The sequence below is a fragment of the Anas platyrhynchos genome, chromosome 13, assembly GCF_047663525.1.
Source record: "Anas platyrhynchos isolate ZD024472 breed Pekin duck chromosome 13, IASCAAS_PekinDuck_T2T, whole genome shotgun sequence".
Taxonomy (NCBI): Eukaryota; Metazoa; Chordata; class Aves; order Anseriformes; family Anatidae; genus Anas; species Anas platyrhynchos.
The window spans coordinates 14,142,420-14,161,233 of NC_092599.1; the positions used below are offsets into that span (position 1 = coordinate 14,142,420).

At 39.3% G+C, this 18,814-nt stretch overlaps 1 protein-coding gene across 1 annotated transcript in view; it reads left to right on the plus strand.

Moving 5' to 3' along the window:
• The window catches only part of RFT1 (RFT1 glycolipid translocator homolog), an 85,393-nt gene that overhangs the window by 893 nt on the left and 65,686 nt on the right, over positions 1-18,814 (plus strand). Inside the window, exon 3 of the mRNA XM_038186169.2 lies at positions 7,569-7,674. The gene's annotated coding sequence lies outside the window, so the exon portion shown is untranslated. The remainder of the gene's footprint in view (positions 1-7,568; positions 7,675-18,814) is intronic.

Sequence of the window (18,814 nt, forward strand, 5' to 3'; positions counted from 1 at the left end):
ACTCTAGAAGTTCATCGGTTGTTTTGTGTCGTTTCAAATCTGAAAGGTTATGATGTGTATGTAACTCAGACTTCTGATTTTTTTATTTTTTTTTTTGGGGGGGGGGGCAATATATGGGGAGCTTAAATTAAACTCTAGTTTTAACACAAAAATACCACCAGCTGAGAGTTCTAGTGGGTACAGTGAAAATCATAATTTGGTGAAGGCAGCAGAGCAGAGGAGTCTTTGGTTGCTTTTTATTTCTGCTGCAAATTAAACTATGTGGTACTTTGTACGTGTGCTTAGGCCTACTTTAGTGTTTTTTGTTTTTAGCTTACAAATAATAAATAATATTTTCTTGTTTTGGCACAGAATGTTGTTGAATTAACCATAATGCTGTAATAAATTCCATGAGGACCCTTACTTAAAATTACTTGTCTTGGTGCTGAAATCTGAGGAACGTTATATGCATGAGCAACTCATGAATGTTATGTTCGTAAAACTAAAACTACTTTGAATGAGAGGGGAAAAGCATACACTAACTTTTGCCAAGTGGCTTTCCCCATTTCAATACTTCCAGTGAAGTTTGGCAAAATAAAAAATGTGTTCCGTTTAACGTCCTGTTCATTGGGAGTGTAAGTGGTCAGAGAGAGTTCATTTTAGTTTGTGACTTTATGGTATAATGATGCAGCAAGCCATTTGTTAACTACAGTTGCATTACACAGAATCACAGAATCTCTAGGTTGGAAGAGACCTCAAGATCATTGAGTCCAACCTCTGACCTAACACTAACAGTCCCCACTAAACCATATCCCTAAGTTCTACATCTAAACGTCTTTTGAAGACTTCCAGGGATGGTGACTCAACCACCTCCCTGGGCAGCCTGTTCCAATGTCTAACAACCCTTTCAGTAAAGAAATTCTTCCTAACATCTAACCTAAAACTCCCCTGGCGCAACTTTAGCCCATTCCCCCTCGTCCTGTCACCAGGCACATGGGAGAACAGGCCAACCCCCATCTCGCTAGAGCCTCCTTTAATATACTTATACAGAGTGATAAGGTCACCCCTGAGCCTCCTTTTCTCTAGGCTGAACAAGCCCAGCTCCTTCAGCCGCTCCTCATAGGACTTGCTCTCCAGGCCCCTCACCAGCTTCGTCGCCCTTCTCTGGACCCGCTCAAGCACCTCGATGTCCTTCTTGTAGCGAGGGGCCCAGAACTGAACACAGTACTCAAGGTGCGGCCTCACCAGAGCCGAGTACAGGGGGACGATCACCTCCCTAGCCCTGCTGGTCACAGTGTTTCTGATACAAGCCAGGTTTTCAATTATTTAGAGTATCACTTTGGCTAAAGTGTTTCTGAAACAGATCGTCATTCCTGTTTCAGACTGTGAGTAAAGTGCAAGGCTTAAAGAGATTTGTATCTTATGTCTTTGATTAGTCAGTCAGTAGGTTAAATGTTAATTAGGACTGAGTAGAGATGTAAAATTTGGCCTTTAGAAAACAAAATGGAGGATCTTCTCAACCAGTAGGGGAATGTGACTTTTTAGAACTTTGAGGTATTTCCTGGTACTGAGAAACTCCTGCTGATAATTTTGTGTAATTTTGCTTTTAAAACTCAGCACTGCAAATACATGGTAACACTCTTAGAGCTGGAAATTCTTTCATCAGAGTAGATCCTGATACAACTCAGAAAGCTTTATTAACATATTTCATACTCAGGATAACTGAAAAGGGGACAAAACCCAGTACTGCTGAACAGTATTTACTGGTGTTCTATGTCAGCTTCTGGGTAAATGGTAAGGTATGCCGGATTTCATTGAAATTTCAGGGCAAGTAAGAGGTAAATCGTTTAAAAAAAAAAAAAAAAAAGGACAGGGGATGTGGATGTTACTCTGTTCTGTTGTCCTGAAATGTGCCTTGAGATACTGTTTTAAATCATCCTGAGTCTTTTTTTCTCTTTGCATTTCATCTCTTGTGTAGCTGAATAGATAGCACAATAACTCACAAACCCATGGTAAGACACTGTTTCTGTACAGAAAAATGTGTGGAGGAGATGTACTATCAAATTAACTAGCAGGGGCTCCTGCAGCTGAGTTCTTTTGAATTCTCCCATTTGGAAAACCTGCTTTGCCTGAAGCCACTTAATTTTTGGCATGTAATGTGGTGAAGTTAGGTGGTGATATATTTCATGAACATATATTAAAAAGGAAAGTGGGAAATTAAGCTTTCTGCAGCAAAAAGTAAATAAAATTCATAATGGAGAATAAGAACTAGTCCCCTGAAGATTTCAGAGATATTTGGGTAAAAAAACATTTTTTAAAAGCGTGTGATTACATTTTGTGAGCTGAATCACTAGTATCTACAGCGTCTATTACCTCAAGCAAACAGATCAGATTTTAATTCTATTGGTAGATAAGTGATTTATGTAAAGATGATTATTTATCCAGAAATATTGCTTCAGGTTCTATGATGTGATGAACAGAAAATCATGGCAGTTACTGTAAGCTTCTTTTTCACAGAGCTCCACGTTGTGACAGAGGTTCATTGGTTTCTCTTTTCCAAGCTTAACCACCAAATGCCTGCTTTCATTTCCCCTTTTCTGGTAGTGATGGGGGTGAGAAAAAAGGAGTCTGGTGATGATCTAAAAGTGATGGGGGTTTCCACTCATTACCCACTGCACGGGTCTGTGGTCTACTGAGTAGATTCTTCTTGAAATGTTTTGATCATTATGCATAGTCATTTATTCAGCTTTTTTTTTTTTTTTTTTTTTTCCCCTTCAAGGTTAAGGTCAAAGACCTGATTTATGTATAATGCTTTTCCTCTAGTTTTTCCTACCTCTCTCCTTCAAGAACACAAATTCTTTGTGGATTAGCCGTGACAAAAACAGCTACTGAATTTCATCATGTGGAGGTCTTGCTGCCATATACGTTTGGGCTGATGTTCAGTTGAAACAGGAATTACCCTTCCTTTCCTCTCAAGTCTTGAAACTTTATAGATTCTTTCCATAATGATCTCAATTAACTTCTACAGCTTAATTTTGCAGATTATTTTAGTTCCTATGCTGAAAAAAGAAGAATTTCTTTATTAATCAGTGTGCTGCTCCTTGTGATCTGCAGCTGAGTTGGTCTTTCCTGCTTAAGGGTTTGCTCCTGTGCAAGTTACTGTGCCTGTGCAAAGCTGTAGTTGGTCAGGTGGGACACTGTGGTGGGGTGCTACAAACAGGAGGAGCTAGAATCTTTGTAAGTAAATTTACTATGTTTTAGAACTTGCAGTTGAATAATCTTCTGTGCTTAGTAGAGCTTAAATAACATGACTTTTTGTTTTTCCTGGAGGATGAGATATATGTTAGTTGACTTGTGCCCCAGAATGTGGGGCATTCTGGTGCCAGATACAAGCCTGTGAATTTCTAAATATTTGTATAAGTAACTTATTGCAGAGCAGTTTGGTTATCAGATGTGAATCTTAAGAATTTGAGATTAAAACTGTGATAAGCTTTATGTCTCAACCACTCTGCAGTTTTACTTATTTGAAGGCACTTTTAAAATATGGTTCACTTATAAATGAGGCAAGAAAATAGTTTTCTGATGGTTTTGCTGAGATTCATGCCTAGAGAGCATTGCTGATTCTTACAATGTTTGTTTTTAAAGGCCCACATGTTTGAGAAAGTAATTACATGAAAGTCTTGGGCACTTTTTTCCTCTTTTATAAATAAAATCTATTCCACATGCTTGTGTAGAAGATTTGCAGATGTGATCTGGATTACCCTAAAAATGGAAAAAATTGGGCTACAAATAAAAGAAACCTCAGAATCTCTTAAGATCGTATCAATATCCAACCCCACTGCCTTTTCCTGATGGTAGGGAGCTGATAACTTGAACATGTGAGGCTGTAGTAGTAACTTAATTTAATCAATTTTTTTTCAGAAGAATTTGTTTAAAATGACTTTAGTATTTATTGCAGACACTCCCTTACATTGAGTTTCAACACACTCGCTGGCAGTGTTGATTTTGAGCAATGCAAGTGGTTCTGCTTCCCCTTCTGATAGCTTTACTTTGCGAAGTGAATAGAATGGTAGAATGAGGAAGTGTACGTACTGATGCAATTTTCTTGCTGACCACAGTCTATTCCTACTTGATTTTATATTTCAGTGAGTATTAAAGCAAGAACTGTTGTGTGTCATAAATAATGCAAACGTGGTTTTCTGACCTCTTGTTTATAAGCTCTCTTGAACAATTCCATTTGATTTTTGATGTTTGTGTAAGCTTCAGGAAATTAAAATCCTGTTTGTGCAGTAGAGACACCATAGATAGAAATAATTCTATCAGGGCAGGGGAGGAGTACTGGTCAGGTTTTTTCTTCTCCCACATCCCATTGAACCCCATTCACGATGGGGATAGGGGATTGCAATTATTCCCCATGAATGAGGAATTCCCTTAAAGTGTGGGTCATAGGCTTGCATTGATTAAGTCTATGCCCTTTGTACGTACCGCCTATTGCTACTACAAATTGGATGGTTTAGTGAGGTCCTAGGATCAGCCATGGTGGGGTCGGTCACAGCTCTGCTGGAGCATCAAGAAGACGGTTGAACTTGAAAAAAACCAAACACATGAAGTTTAACAAGAGCAAGTGCTGGGTCCTGCACCTGGAACAGGGCAACCCTGGCCACTCATACAGACGGGTGAGGAGATGCTGGAGAGCAGCCCTGCAGAGGGGGACCTGGGGATTGTGGCTGACAGCAAGCTGAATGTGAGCCAGCAGTGTGCCCTGGCAGCCAGGAGGGCCAACCCTACCCTGGGGTGCATCAAGCACGGCATCGCCACTCGGTCGAGGGAGGTGATTGTCCTGCTCTGCTCTGCGCTGGGCGGCCTCACCTCGAGCACTGTGTGCAGTTCTGGGCACCACAGCACAAAAAGGACATGAAACTGTTGGAGAGTGTCCAGAGGAGGGCTACAAGATGGTGAAGGGCCTAGAGGGGAAGACGTATGAGGAGCGGCTGAGGGCACTGGGCCTGGAGAAGAGGAGGCTGAGGGGGGACCTCATCACAGCCTACAGCTTCCTCATACAGGGAGTGGAGAGGAAGGTCCAGGATCTGTTCTCCTTAACCACCAGTGATAGGACCTGTGGGAATGGTGTCAAGCTGAGGCGGGACATCAGGAAGAGGTTCTTCACTGAGAGGGTTGTCGCACACTGGCACAGGCTCCCCAGGGACGTAGTCACTGCACCAAGCCTGGCTGAATTTAAGAAACGTTTGGACTGTGCTCTTAGTCACATGGTCTGAATTTTTGTGTATACCTGTGGGGAGCCAGGAGTTGGACTTGATGATCCTTATGGGTCCCTTCCAAGGGGGGATATTCTATGATTCTTTTTGGTCTGCAGCTGAAGTTAAATCACCAGTCAATGAGAACCAACTGGAGACCATCAAGTCAATTAATTTAGAAATCACATGATTTCAGCTGGTACTAACTACCTTATGTCTTTGCTACTCACTTGAGAGGAATCAACACGCAACCAACCAAGAAATACAATTCTGCTGAATATGTTTTTTTTTCTGTAAGGATGATGTTTCAAGGGTGTCAGGTATCAAGGGCTCCAACATTCAGGAAATTCTGGCCGATGGTAGTAACTGATTAAGTGGTGAGATGTTAGGATAATACTTGTAAGTTTTGTTTTGATGGGAACCCTATTTTAATTAGAGATATTTCTATGGATCAGAGTTGCATCGTGTTCGTTGTGAATTTGGAAGGACAAGAAAAGGAGGAAAGTTCTGCTGGTCAGACTGTTGATCTGGCACTTTCAGCTGGCTTGCTATTTTCAGATTGTTAGACAGAAGTTATAAATTAAAATTTCTTCTATTACTATGAATGATTATTTATCCACGAATGCAAGACACAAGGGAGTTAATGTTTTTTTGCTCTTTTTGTCCACTTAGAATGCTTTAGCTAGAGTATCAGACTGTGCAAACAATAACATGGATCAGTCCCACAGTGTGACTGGAGCAAGGCTTTTGTTTGCAAAAAGAAAAATATGACCCATTGCAACCTGGTGTGAGAATATGGGAGTACCTGAATTCTAATTTCATCAGCTGGTTGTGTAATTATAAATCTTAGTTATAGCACTGGTTTTTGGCACCTAGTGCTTCTAACACTTAATTCTCAAATGCTAATTCTTTTCTGCTTGGGTATTTTTCCTTGTTAATGAACAACACCATGCATCATAAATTTGTTTTCATGTTCTTTCAGGCTGTCCTTCCTTATCCTTCTGCTTGCCTGTACTCAGACATGTCTGTTTAGACAACTATTGTGCTGTGAAAATTGTTTAATTGGGTTTATTTTTATTGGTACAAGTGCTGCTATCAAAAGCTGAGCATAGTATCGGCGAAACAAGATAGTATGCAGGTAGATCCTAGTAAACACTTAAAATGAAAGCAAGTATCAGTAATGAAACTACAGGTTGTGTGTTTGCACAGGAGGCGGGTGGAATGGAAGACGGGAGTCACCTGCACATGATACATCACAGTTTTGTTGAACCACGCAGGGAAGACTCAGCAGAGTGGACAGCTTTGTAATGTCATGGCATAGACATTGAGTCATGCGAATTCAGGGACAGATGTCAACAGGCTGCTCTTATCCACACTACCTGGTGGTGAGGAGTGTTGGTGGAAGCAGCAGTTCTGCACTGAGTTTGCCAAATAACGAGTGGACCAAACTCCTATTACTTGTGCTTTCTTACCGCTACTGGTAGCGGGGTGAAGGGTAGTGTTTGACATCATCATTTTATCAGGTTTTAAATAGCAAAGACATAAAATATTTAATCTTTAGAAAGTGGCTAAAAAAAATGATTAACTCCCTGAGGACTTTACTGTGCATTAAAAAAAAAATAAATTGAGGCTGATAGCAGCAGAATTAAAGATGAAAAGCCTACCTGCAGCAGAGCTACTTTGCAGATGTGTCCAGAGATAGGTTATACTGTCACAAACACCAGGATCAGTGCTCCAGACATTTCCTGAATAAATTCTGTTGCATATCTGGTCTATGTGCAACTGGGCCATTGGTGTAATTTGATAGCATTATGTCTCTTGTCTAAATTAATTTGTGAGGTTACAATTCTTCTCTTAAAAAAAAGGCTGTAGAGTTGCTACTTCTTCATGCAACTGTGTCTACTAAATTCTAAGGTGTGGCCTTGCTTTTCTGCATTTAGAAAGTGTTTATGGGATCACACACATGCTTCTGGCTGTTGTTGGCCTGACCCTTATACAAGTTTAAAAGTAACACCACTGAAAGTATGCATACTTAAATGTTTCACGGTCAGTTGCTCTGGGATCTCTTTTGCTTTTGTAAACTATTTTTTTTTCTTAATTATCTACAACATCCCTGAACGTGTTTAGATTTTTTTCAGTAGGCTTTGTGTCCTAAGCCACCCCAGATTTTTTTCCAGTCTGATATGAAATATGGTTCACCATCAGTCATTCTGATTATAAAGATCTGTGTTTTTTCATGAGACAAAGGTAAATGGAAGACCCACTCAGTATTCAAATATTAACTAATTTTTATTATGCTGTCACTACAGCAAAGTTTATTTGATTTGTTTGTAGATAACTACAGAACTTTTAGAAGAACGGACCTGCCATACTTCCAGCTATTTTTACTCTCCTGTTGGCTGCAGAAGATTCAAGGCAAGAAGATTCAAGAAGTTTGAAGGCAAGACTTATTTTAACATTTCTTTATTTTTGAATGTAGAAAAGGCTGTATTTTACCTGCAGATTTAGAACTGTCTGGGAGCTTTTATTAGCCAGTTATACGGAACGTGCCAGTGATACAAATGATTTGGAGGAGGAGGTGGTAATGCTTCTCTTATGTTTGTCCAAGCTTTGTTTTCAGGTAAGTCCAGACTGGGAGGGAGGAAGTCATTCCTGGTCTGGTTAAATGTGTATCTTCCTGCTCACGCTTTTCAGGAGGGGGGAAAAATGTTCTGGTGTTTTGAACCTATACAAGGGCTTGAGAACCATTGTTTATTCCCCGTGTTACTGATTTTGCCTTCCTCCTTAGCAGTAGAATAAATTCAGGTTGACTGTGTGCCTTATATTATTTAAATGTAGATTAATGCATTGTATAGTAGAAAAGTATCACTGAAAAAGAACAAAGTGGTGTTTCTGAAACAAGCCCATATATTTAAATCTGTCCTATGGGGAAGGGCAGATCAAAATCCAGATGTACTGCTTTAGTCTCCATATATCTATTGGGGGAGGAGGGGGAAGACCACCAAATTACAAAAAGATGATGCTGTTTAGTAATTTCCTTTTTGGATTGTGTGGGATCACATTTCATAAATGGACATGTTTTGGATAGCCTATAACATTCCTATGTTAAGGTTTATCAGGTTGTTCATAAAGCAGGATTATTTAAATACTTCTCTTGTTAACTTATCATGCTACAGCTAGTTTATAGCAGGACTAGAAGCAAATGTTCTAAAAATTGCTTGTAGGTAGATGAGGTGAAGTTCCTGCTTCAGATGACATTCTGAGAATAATCAACTAAACGTTGACATTTGGGAGTTGTGAACATGACATGCCATCAAAACCATTCAATTTGCCTTTTTACTGAGGGGGGGAGTATAACTTCAGTGTAAGTAGAAGGAAATGGCAAATGCTTTCTTGAATTGTCACAGCAGAATTCTTCTTGCTAAAACCTATATTATTTTTACAAAGTTTTGTTAACTAGAGAAGTAGAAGGTTTAGCATGAATACAGGTATTTTGTCTTTTTTTTTTGTGTGTGTATGTGTGTGTGATGTGAACTTGTCTTAAATTTTTTTAGTTAGCTAAATTACAGGCTTTCATTTTGTTTTCTAGAATACTAGGAGGGAGATGCTCATCTTAGTCATCACGTAACCATACAAAAACAGAAGTTTAATCTGTTTATGAGACTTAGAGCATGCAAACGTGTAGCTAAAAAGCAATTGCTTTATACTAGAGGTAGAAAGCACTCCTAGACCGCACTGCACTTATACTTGGAAGAACTACAGAGTTGTTAAGGCTGTTCTAGTTGCCTTGAGGAATTATGACAACATTCCATAGGAGCTCTGAAAGTCCTTTGTGTTTTTGTTTTTTCTTTTGATAAAATGCCACACGCACATATGTGGAGTTCTGTTTTCTGTCATTTTAGGAATAGATAGGACTAACTGAATTTTTGGTGTTTAAATGACTTTCATGTTGCAAAGTGGGCTGTAGGAATATATTTGATATTACTTTCATTTTTTTTAAAGTAGTTATTCCATGGAGTTACTTAGAAAGCAATTTTCCTCTACCAACAGTTCAGAGCACCTGGCATAGGTTCCTATTCTGAATTGCTCTATAGAAGAATGTGTTTCCTCTGCATTAACTAGAGGGAATTAAAGCAAATAGAATAGCTTTTTATCGCTCCCTTGGGGGGGTGGGAGGGGAAATAGACATCTCCCCCAGCTGTTTGGTAGCAAACATGTATAAAATCAGTTTCATTTGACTTTTCTGGGGAGTAGCCAGAAAGTCTGAGCCAAGCTGTTTCTATGTGTGGAGGTACTTTGTACACGGCTTCCACAAGTGGAGGTGAGATGATTTTTATCTTGCGTAGGTGCTGACTGCTGTTGTGGATACTTGACATCTTCCTTAAGTGTGACTTAACTCATGGGATACTTTTGTGAAGTAAGGGGAAAAAATTCTAAAGATCTGCCTGCTACCTGCGTGCTTCTTAACACAAACTTTACAGCTCACTGCTGCTGTAATGAGGAGTCATACCCCTCATCTTTTTGTTCCTGTCTTCTTGTTCTCACTAGGTACCTTGTGCCAGCCTTGATGCTTGGTGAAGTACTCCATTCTTAGATTTAACTCATTAAAATGTCACTAAGCTGTCCTGGCAAAACCCCTGCATTTTGGAGTGTGTTAAACACAGCATGGCCAGATGGTCAAAAGATGTGATTGTCCCACTAAGTTTAGTGCTGGTGTGACCTCACCTTGCATATTGCATTGTTCTGGGTTCCAGGGATGTAAAGGTGCATGAAAGCATCCAGAAAAGACAATAAAAGTGGTGTAGAAGGGCTGGAGGGCATGTCCTGTGAGGAGAAGCTGAGGCCACTTGGCTTGTCTGGTTTGGGGAAAAGGAGGCTGGGGGCAACCTCATGGCTCTCTGCAGCTCCCTGAGGAGGGGAAGTGCAGAGGCAGGTGCCAGTCTCTTTCTCATGTCAGGACGCATGGGAATGGCACAAAGATGTAGCAGGGGAGGCTCAGGCTGGTTGTTAGGAAACAGTTATTTAGGGTGAGGGTGGTTGAACACTGGGACAGGCTTCCTGGAGAGGTGCTGGATGCCCCGTGGCTGTCAGTGCTCAAGAGGTGTTTGGATAGTGCCCTCAGTAATGTGCTTTCACTTTGGGTTAGCCCTGAAGTGTTCACACATGTGGCCTTGATGATCAACGTAGGTCCCTTCCTACTGAACTGTTCTAAACATGGTCAATTTTCTGTCTCTGTTGAATTACATAGACTCAATGAAAGATTTCTATGCTTAAGAGATGCAGGGTAAATGGAGAACAGAATGACAGTAGCAAAATTTCTGCCTTTTGGCAGCTGGAGCTGTTGTGATGATTCTGGAATGCATGAAACAGCCTAATGTAAAATGATTGAATAAATTAGATTGCAGTTACATGTGGAGTTTAAGTGGCTCAATTTGCATTTGCTCCATGTCTTTTTTGACCATGTGCAATTAAGCGTGAAATATATAAGTATGATGTATGTAAGTATATTATAAAGGGGAGACATGCATGTCACATACTGCAACTGCTTGTTTTTGAAGTTAAGCCTGTCTGTAAGTGTGCCCCTGGTCTTCAAGTTGACTGGGGCTGGCTGCTACGTTTCACTCGTCTACCTTCTAAAACTGAGCTTACTCCAAACAGTAAGTCTTTTCAAGATCAGACTTGCTTTCTGCATGAACTGAGTTCCGATTCTGGTTATATGATACTCTGGAGATGGGAGGAAGAAAGGTGTTCAAAGTGCCACTCCCATTCAGGTACATTTAAGTCTTGTTTTTAAAAGTGCTACTTTAAAAAATGCTTACAGCCACCTTGTTTGTTATGTTTGTGCCATTTCAGTAAATTATGGAAGTATAATAGCATAGCAGAAAGCTTTAACATCACTTTAATCTGAACTATTTTGTTTCCAGGCAATATGGAGCCTGGAAGTGGGTACTTGAGCACTGTGGCCTGCTCCCACGTACTGTCAGCTGGCTGCAAGTCTGAGCTGGAATCTGGGATCTACTTGCTCACAGGTCTAAATGTTCCAGCTTAGATCTGTCTATTCTTTAACTCATTGTTTTCTTCTCGGGGACTTTTCCTGCTGGTTTTGTCATCTGTGGCATATCCTTCTGTTGGATATTCCTTCTGTTATATGTATGTTTCTTTGTTCCTCTCTTCCTTTTCTTTTTGTTTTGTTCCTCTTAATTCATCCTACGGGTATTTCTTAACATGCAAGATACCTATAGTTTTAGTCCTGCTTCTGGTGATCAAATGGTTACAAGATGGAACCTTGTAGATGGCTGAAACAGATGTCCCTGTTGGAGATGGAACACTTAACTCTTCAATTCCTGCTGGGAGTAGTGACTCCAGAGCTGATGGCTGTTGCCAGAATGGTGACAGGAAACTTGTGTGGCTCCTTTTCAGATTGCATTACTTTGTATCTCAGCCTGAAACCTCTCAGGCGAAATTAAGTCTCTGCTGAGAATGGTTAGCTATCTTCTTAATTGCTTTGTTAATCCGTGAGCCACCATTAGTTGAGATCTGTGCTTGTGCCAAAACCCAAGTGCTGTTTTGAACTAGTTGGAGTAATCCATTCCTTGTGCTGTCTAACAAGGTCTGGGTGAATTTATTTTTAATCTGTAATAGCAAAAAAAAAAAAAAAAAAGTCTCTGTTTTTCTTTTGGTATGGAGGCAAGAAAGATGAAAAGTCAAGATATTCAGAGAAGAAATTGTGTGCTCCAGGGTGTATTCTTTGAATACGAATGTATTGTTTATGCAAGTCGTTCTTCAGATGATTTAATACTGGGACGCTTAGGTTATGTTTTATCATAAAGTTGTGATTTTAATTCTTAATCTTTATTTAATCAAGGCAGGTATACAAGTAATTAGGAACTTGCAAAAGATCCTAATAGAAGCATGAGTGCAGTCATCACAAACTGAAAATGCAAGAATGACTCATTCTTCTGAAGTGAATTCCTCATAGATGCTTATCTACAGAAAAAGTACACTTCAAATGTATTTAGATGTACAGAAGTACATCTTAGAAAAAGTACAATTTCAGAGTTGAAATGCTTTAGTGAAAAACTAGTTAAATACGTGGAGCGAACTAATGTGTAGGCACAACAGAAACATGATGATATAGTAGGTGGTAGCATTCATTTATGATAAGTTCTAATGGAATTTCCCTGGAACTATGTAATCCACCTACTTGAATGCACAATAATTCAAAAGATTAACAGTATGCGGCAAATACCAAGACATAAAAATTAGCAGGCTGTTGAAAAACATAAGGCTAAGTATATGACTAAGCCACTGTCTGTAACTGTCATAGAATTAGAGGATGGTTTGGGATGGAAGAGACTTCAAATCCCACCCAGTCCCAGCCTCTGCCATGGGCAGGGACACTTCCCCACGAGCCCAGGCTGCCCCCAGCCCCATCCAGCCTGGCCTTGGGCACTGCCAGGGATGGAGCAGCCACAGCTCCTCTGGGCAGCCTGGGCCAGGGCCTCACCATCCTTACAGTAAGGAATTTCCTCCAAACATCTAATCCAAATCTCTCTGCTCTTAGATTCTTCTTAGTTTAAAGCTGTTCCCCCTTGTCCTGTTACTTTCTGCCTGCGTAAAAAGACTGACTTGTAGCTCTTAGTAGTTTTGATGTATGCTGAGATTTATATATATATAACTTCTTTTGTTCACTTCTTGCCTATTAGCTGTTCATTTAAATATTTTTATTTGTCCATAATGCTGAGCTTGTGTATTTTTTAATTTTTTCATTTAAAGCAGCGAGTCTGCACATGACAATGTAAATGCTGCTTTTGGAGACTTGTCCAGTACAACAAGTGTGATTAATGGTGATATGTTTGAAGGGTATTTTCACAATCCTATTTTTTTTTTTTTCCTGTTTTAAAATGATAGCTAGCCAGAAATTTGGTATGCTTTGAGTGATTGGGATGTTGAGAAGGCTGAGAATAGTGGCTGGTTTGGGCAACTTTGAACTAACTTTCTATTATTACTGGAATTTTAGCACAGTATTCAACATGGATACTGGGAATATCTGGTATGTTTTTTATCTTTGTTTACCTGATGCAAACTAAACAGCAAAAAATGTAAAATGTGATTTCATGTTTCTAAAGCCTTTTCATTTCGAGGGGCTTGTTACTTACCTCTTCAGGACCCTAAATCAAACTATGTGAAACAGGTTTCAATGACAGTGTTTTTCTGGTCAGTGGCACACAGTTTAATTGTCTGAGCCGTTAACAACAAACTTAATATTTCACCATGTAGTTTGTCAACAGATAGAAGTTTATACACTCTGAAACTTGTATTTCTGAAATATATAAGGTTTTCTTCTTGTGAGGGAGGTAATGCATTGGCTGCGGTGACATGAAGTAGCATAGAAGAACTAGCTTGTTTCATTATCCTAAGCAATAACAAAACTGAAAGGCAAAGTGATAGCAGTACCTGCTAGTATGACTTAATTCACTTAAGTAAAACAAAGGAATTAAGTGTTTAAATCTGCGGATAAAGCAAGAACTTTTTGACAGCTTGATTTTTTTTCCAAAACAAACAAAAACAGACATTTTTTTGTTTTGTTTTCCTATATGAAAGGTTTGTTTAAGGATTTCTAAAGGAGCTCATATAACTGGCCCAGAAGTCATCCATTTTTAATACTACTGGGAGGGGGTGAAATCTGACTTATTTTTTTTCCTTCCCTTCCTCCTTAACAGAAGTGACATACTAATGACTATGAGAAGGTCAACTGGAATATTGTCCCATTCAGGACAATTTGACTAATTGTTCTCTTAGCTATTAACTGTCATTGCAGATTGAGGAACACTTTCTTAGGCATTAGGAATAATTATCTTTTGAACTTAATCCATGTTTTAATACCAATAATGTTCTGGTTTTGGTGAAATGTATCGTGTGTTTTAGTTACAGGAATTGAAAAAACCTCAGTAAATTGAGTAGCTATTTGTTGCTGGGAAATGTACTGTTTTCTTCTTTTTGTTTCATTAAAAGAAAGCTGCAAAAATACTTCACTGAAGATACTGCAGAAACATCAAAGCAAACCCTAAGAAACAAAAGAAACTCTTGGCTAAAACTATTCACTTGACAGCATGGAATTATAATTTCATGTCTTAAATTGTACCATGATTGACAAAGAGTCATTGCAGATCACTTTGCTTTTCTCTTTGTGACATAAGTACAAAGCTGTTGTTCGGAGCCTAAAAATATTACATGGCTACAGCTCTTGGCTCAAACTTTCAGTAGCAGGTACATTTTCTGAGAAGCTCAATAAATCAGTGGCGCTGGAACATGTGGTGTAGATGCAACAGCTAATTAGATTTGTATTAATGTCTGCAATATACTTTCTCTGAACAGAAACTCACATAGACTGATATCTACTTTGCAGAGATGCTTCAACTCATTATTGTCAAGAAATTCTTGTGCCAGAGCATAGTGGTACCCCAGTCTTTTTGTGACGATTCCTATTGAAAATCTGTTTCACTTCCAGGTAAATACGGATGTGCATTCGTGATGGCTATTACTTTTGTATGCGGTATATTAAGCTGTACATAATTTCCCAAGTTTCAAATTTCACTCTGCAAGCTGCTGGAAGTTTTGGCATGAGACAGAAAAGCACATAAGCTACTTACCTGAGGTTCAGTGCAGCTCTGGACTGAACACAAACCTGTCTTGTTTTCCAACACTCGTTAACATGTAGCTGGTTTAATAGGTAATTTAATGTCATGTTTCAGGCATAGGCTGGTGGAAACAAGTCTCTCATCTGTCATGTGGAATCGATTGAAAAGCCTGGACTCACCTTTTCTTGACTCCCTATCTGCATATGCTGTTACCACAGTAATGAGGAAGCGGTCCAGTTAAGTATAGGTGGGGGCTGATTCTATCTGAGCATATGGTATTGAGCACGTACATGGGTGTGGGGTGGTGGGAACGTGTAGCATCAGTCTGAGAGTGGTGGTGCAGCCGTGCTGCTGGCAGGAATAGCTGGCACGGGTACCCTGTGGCTGGTTGCAGCCAACTCATGTGGCCGAGGGCGAGGTGTGGATGTACAAAAGAATACTTATAGCAGATCATTTGATGGAATATTGTCTCAGCATAGTAGAGTGATATATCTAGATCTGTGCATTTCTAACCAATCTGATTTGAGGGACTAGAAAGGTTGACAAGTCGTGAGTTTGGGTTTATTAAGACTCCGCTAATTACCTTGACCCAGGTATCTGTTTAATTAGTGTTCTTGCGCTGGTTTCTTATGTTTTCATATTATGTTTCCACCCTGTATTCTAGAAACTTTCGTTACTTCAGAATATACTTTAGAGAAACGTGCTGGGTTTGGGGATTCTGATTCCTATTATATTTAACACTGCAAATGAGGGAGGGCTGGTTGTGCCAGAACTGTGCCTAATTTGGGAGAGATTGTCTTCTGTGAGCCCATGAAGTTGGAGTGTGTTTCAGAGGGTAAAGTGTCTGCAGAGTAGGAGGGCTGTCATGCGATCACTTGCTTTCTCTAAGATGAAACTAATACCCTTTACCTATTGTTTTAAGTTCATTGCTGTCTCCTTACTGTTATATATTAATAGATTAAGTTCAGCTGCAGTGCAAGTAGAATCAAGATAAAGCAACCACACCCGAGTGTGCAAAAGCTGGGTTTGCTTAAGTTACAAGCTGCTGCTGTTCTGAAGAGTTCATCCACAGAGCACGTGCTTGCAGAACATGGTGCCTAGTTTCTTGTTAACTTGTGTTTCAGAATAGCTAGCTACATATCAAGGACCTTTGTGGAGCATGAAGTAATCTGACACTTTAAGTTTTTTTGTGCTAACTGAAACCAGGACAATTGTAAGGATTGTTATATGTTATTTAGTTATAACTACCGTATTTCTTTTTTAGTGAAATGCATTAAGTGTTGTATGGACTGGAAGAATGGAATGGGAGCTCAGCTCTCTGTGCTCTTGTGGTTTTGTTCTTTCCTTCTTACTCATGTATTATCTGTCATTTATAACCCTGGTAACTTAAAACTCTGCTCTGGACCATTGATTGTTTCAAAAGAAGATTTGATGCAATTCAGCCAGTGTTTAAGTGGGGTCCTGATATACTGGGGTTTCCAGGCTTTGAATCTAGGGATTACAAGATAAAAGAGAGGGGTCTGAAAAGGACACCTTTGAGGAAAAGCTCTTACTGTTATGTTGATGCCTCACTGCAGCTCTGCACAACCTCATAGAGCACTCAGGTGAAACGTCTGAAGTCCTTGATCAGGCTTACTTTTGAGGGTCACTCTTCCTTAAGCAGGGAACAAAAACATTCTTCACTGAGGAAAAAAGATGAAGAACAATTAAAATAGAGAACCCTGAGCACTGTCTGCTGAAAACTTCATTTCAAAGAATTTAAGTCTAGAGTAACTTCTGTAACTTCTTCTAAGCTACTGTATTGTGTTATCTCAGACATATGTAAAGTACAGGTAAGGAACTTCAAATACAAAATCATTCATGCAAATAGGCCCCAGGGGACATGAAAGAATGCAGGTCCTGGTGAAAGCAAGCAAAGTCTTAAAGTTAGTGACCTTTTTGTACTGTTTATTTGCACTGTGAGTGAAACATCTAAAATGAGCCTTCCTGAAGAAAACTGTCTAAGGCAGTGGTATGCAGGCATGCATTAAAAATATATTCAGGACTTTTATCCACAAGGAAGTTTGACATCAAATGGAAATATAGTGCAGAGTTCACTTCCATAGATCCTGAAGCTTGTTTTCTCTGTCAAGATCTGATTGCCTAGGGTGTCAAGTTTCATCACTTAGCTTGTAACTCTTACTCATTGCAAACATCGGCTGCAAAATCAGGATGATTTTCCTCATGAATTAGAAGCTGCTCATCTTAGTCTCACAGAATGGAAAAGGCTCACATTTCTGTTTTTCCTGTAAGGAAAACTGTTTTGTATTGTTGTTCCAATATACTTGCAGAGGGAAATAAACCACGTTTGTCTTTGACAGCAGGAATGTAGTAAGTGGGACATAAATACAACTCCTAAGGGACATCAAGGTAATTCAACATCTTGAGATAAGTTGGACTTGAGTTAGATTTCTTGATGAATTGGGATAGTGAATATCATTTAGATGTGAACTTTTTCATCTATATTGTTGTGCTTCCTTTCCATTTCCCATGTTCTTTCTATGTGACTCATTCTGGTTGTTGAATACCGTTTTGGGGAGTGAGATGGAATATTTTACTTTAATGAGTCCACAGTAATTGTTTAAACACTACTTTTTTTCTTTCAGTAGTGCACAGCAGAGGTGAAAGAAGTTCATTTTTCCTTGCACTTGTGGCCTGATTCTCTTGTGTTCCATGCCTTCCACTTGTGACTGCCTGCTGGTCTGTAAGACGCTTTCCTAAATAGTTAAGTGAAGTCCAAGCTTCATAAATAGGGAGCAAGGTGATTTTTCAACAAGGAATGCTACTGTTTCCCTAATCCTATTATGTTCTTTGCAAAGTACACTTGTCATGTGGACCCTTTTATTTTCGGTTTGTGCTTTACAATAAGCAGAAGAAATAAGTTTGAAAGACCAGAACAAAAACAAAACAAAACAGGATGTTGCATTCTAACCTGATGAACCTGTGTAGAAGTGTGGAAAGAACACTTTTCATTATGTGATTCTTCCCAGTGGTATTTGCTATCACACGTACTGTCAAATGACTGCCAAATTTTGGCTTGAAATTGTCACAGCATCATGGCTGATAATTTTGCTGTTGAAGTTATTAGAAATCAAGAAAAAAATGTAAAAAAAAAAAAAAAATGAAAAGAAGGAATTTGTTTTCTAAATATTTAGAGTGTGTTTGGGTCATAGCTTTATGCTTTTGTCTTGCAGCTGTGGTGGCTAGAAGCTTCAGTGATAGCTGACATTCTTATGCAACCATTTGAATTTATTATTATTTACTATTGTTTACTGTGGTTGTACCTGAAGGAGTCCTCTTCAGCAACCATGTCTAAATTCAGAATATTAATGATTTTAAAAGACATGACCTCTAAGGGGGAAGGAAATAAGTAGAAAGTATGGCTGAGTGGTTTAGATAATGACATAGTAGTCAGTTTAGTAGTATAGCTTCTTAAATTCAAGATGTGAATATATTGAAGGAGATACTCATGTAAATAAAAAGGGAAGGATGCTCCTTGGTGAAGGGACAGGTGAGTGACCATGGGTGAGGTAGGCAAGTGAGGAGTAAGGTTTATTCAAGAGGTTGATAAGGGTGTTAGAAGAGATTTGGGATAGAGAAATTTGTAGAGTAAGGCAGAGGAAATTCAGCCCAACCCAGAATGATCTGAGTTTATCTTCAGGATCCTTCCTGAACTGATTTTGCTAGCTAGAGATTTGAAATGTTTTCTTCCAGGTGAAAAAAGAGTTTCCTTCAGGAGAAAAAAAAAAATGCAAACCCGCAATACTTTACAATAACATCACAGATGTAGACGCCACTAATGCAGACTGTTTGGTCTCTTTCACAGAAAGACTTTTTAAAAGATATAGGCAATGCCTTTTGTTTCTTTACCCGTGATCTGTCTGTTTACTTCAGACTCTT